Here is a 2813-nt window from a genome sequence, read left to right as displayed (position 1 = left end):
GTGGAAGATACAACCTTCCAGTTATGGAATGAATAAGTCATGGGAATAGAAGGCACAGCATAAGGAATACAGTCAATGATATTGTAATAGTGATGTAACAGAACAGATGGCAGCTACACTTGTGAATATAGCATAATCTAAAAACTTGTCAAATCACTAAGTTGTATACCTGAAACTAATGTAACATTGTATATCAACTATATTAAAAAAAATAGCCAAAAGGAGAATCACAAAATACCAAAACTCAACCAGGATGAACTAGATAATTAATCTGCATTGTCCTTTAACCATTACAGAAATGGAATATGTAATTTAAAAGTTTACAAAAAAGAATCTCCAGGCCCAGATGGTTTTGCTAGAGAACCCTACCAAACATCAAGAAAAGTCCACATCAGTTTTACACAGTCTTTTCAAAAAAAAAAAATAGAAGAGCTGGGAACACTTCCCAACTCATTTTATAAGGCTTGGATTACTCTGATACCAAAGCCAGACAAACACAGTACAAAAAAAGAAAACTAAAGACCAATACCTCTCAAGAACTCAGATACAAAAGTTCAACACAATATTGACAAATCTAATCCAACAACGTGTATAAAGAAGTACATAACATGAAGTATATACCATATCAAGTGGGATTTATTCCAACATGTAAGACTGGCTCAACATTTAAAAAATCAACATGATCCACTGTATAAGCAGACTAAAGAAGAAAAATCATATGATAATGTCGACTGACAGAGAAAAAGCATTTGACAAAATCCATTCACATTCAAAATAGCCAGGGTCCTACCTGGGATCTGATAGTGTTGACTCCACACTCAGGCAATTTTACCCATCCTTAATACTCCCCTATGTAAAAACAATGCTTTCATATCTTATTTTGTGAAGTAAGAGGTTGGATTTTGAAAGAAATACATGGGTGAAAATTGTATAAATCAAACACAGATTTACTGCATCATAATTTTCCAAGCCACAATTTAAAAATATCCTAAGAAAATAGTACTTTTCTGAATAAATAATGTGGTTGGAAAGTTCATAATTATTCCTATGGTATACACTTTGTTGGAGCTAATAAGTACAATAATATTTCTGTTTCCAAGATCCACCATTACACATTAACATTTGAATGAATACATTCATTATATAGCCAGGAGAGCAATTTCCAGTTCCAGTGCTAATGTACTTTCTGGCTAAAGTTGGAATTCTTAAAAGCAATTAACTAATTCATGAATTAATATTGCTTAGGCATCAACCCTCTAGAACTAAATGAGATGATGTATGTAAAATGCTTAGCACATTTCCTGCCATATAGTAAGTACATAATAAATGACGGTCATTAGTATCAGTATTGTAAACTAATGATGTCATGAAGTTTTCTACATTGATTACGGCCATAGGTAAATTTTTTCTTTAAAAAATGTAAAGCATTTTCAAGCTATGGATAAGTTTCTCAAATGCAAGGTCCCATACACTGGGAACACTTTTATGCTTTTGTAAATCCGATTAACTCTGTCAATCAGAAGTTTGATTAGAAAGTAGATTTTCTCCATAGTGGATGGACTTCAGCATATACAGGCTGCGTGTGCATGTCAGTGAAAACAAATACTGCCCAGTAGTGCTTTAATTAAAGCCTTTGCTACAGAGAAGTTGTGTCATTTGGGTACTGTGCAACATAGATGCTGAGACAGAGTTACAAAGGCAAAGGTCTAGTGAGGGTTACCTAGAACAAAATTTAGAGATGAACTGGGGAGGAAACAGTATGGGACAGGAAGAGCCTTTGACCATGATGCAGGCCTGACAGTCTTGACTAAAATAAGGGGCTGGCTAGGAGCAAAGATTGACCATGCAGACCCCTACTCAGGGCAGATATGGCTGGTACCCTCTCCACACTCGGTCATTCACTGTGTGTGTGTGGCGGCGGGTGGGAGGGGGGGTCCTACCCTGGAAAGGAGGCCTTAACTTAAAAAAGTGAAAGGGGGCCAGAAGGTACCAACAGATGGAGCGTGTGGGCTAACCGCATCCTTTACAGCTAGCCAGGAAGTCGCTGTGGGAGGATCTAAGCAGCACATCTCCGTGACTTCCTCAGAACACACGCTGGAGAAACATATAGAAGTGAACTTCCTATTTGACCTTTTCTTGCTGCCTTTCTAGTACTCATCACTTTCTGTGTTAAGCCTCCATGTTAGCATAACTTTCACCACTTCCACGCTGCTCTCAGGCCCAGGGGAAATCATTCTGCTCCTCCCTAAGTTGGACTGGGGAGAGTTGGGATTTGTGAGGTTGTCCTGGGTTGCCTGGATACATCACCTAGACACTTCACTCATTCTTCTCCCAGGCATCAGAAAACTCTCATGCCTTGCCTCTTTCCCAGGGGTACCCACATTCTTCTCTGTTCTTGGATTTCCAAACTTATGGGTGTTTCTCCTCTCTCTTTCTCCAGTCTGAACAAATTTATGTAGTTCAATAAATCACAGATGAAGAGGAAGGGAAGCAGGGGGTGTGACAGGATCAACAAAGGCAGACCCTGACTGCAGATACCACAGTTTTTTCCCCATCTAATTTTTATGGCCTGAGTTCCCTCTGGGCCTAGAATATTTTTTATGTCCAAAGGCACAAGCTTTAGAAATGTAAAAAGCCTTTTCTTTGCTTTTCTGCTGTAATAACCTTCCCCTGAGGCAATGAAGGCATTGACTAAATCCATTAACAGCAAAGAGTAAAAGAAACTCAGAAAGGAAAATCTTAGGTAACATCTCAAAATATTATCCTGTCACAATTAACACCCAAGAATCCTAACAGGACCTGTGGATGAGGTC

This window comes from Eumetopias jubatus, unplaced genomic scaffold (assembly GCF_037043125.1).
Source record: "Eumetopias jubatus isolate StellerSeaLion01/CBP00866 unplaced genomic scaffold, mEumJub1_p1.0 scaffold_3, whole genome shotgun sequence".
NCBI lineage: Eukaryota > Metazoa > Chordata > Mammalia > Carnivora > Otariidae > Eumetopias > Eumetopias jubatus.
The sequence above is the reverse complement of the archived record's forward strand: the minus strand, read 5'-3'. Positions refer to the sequence as shown.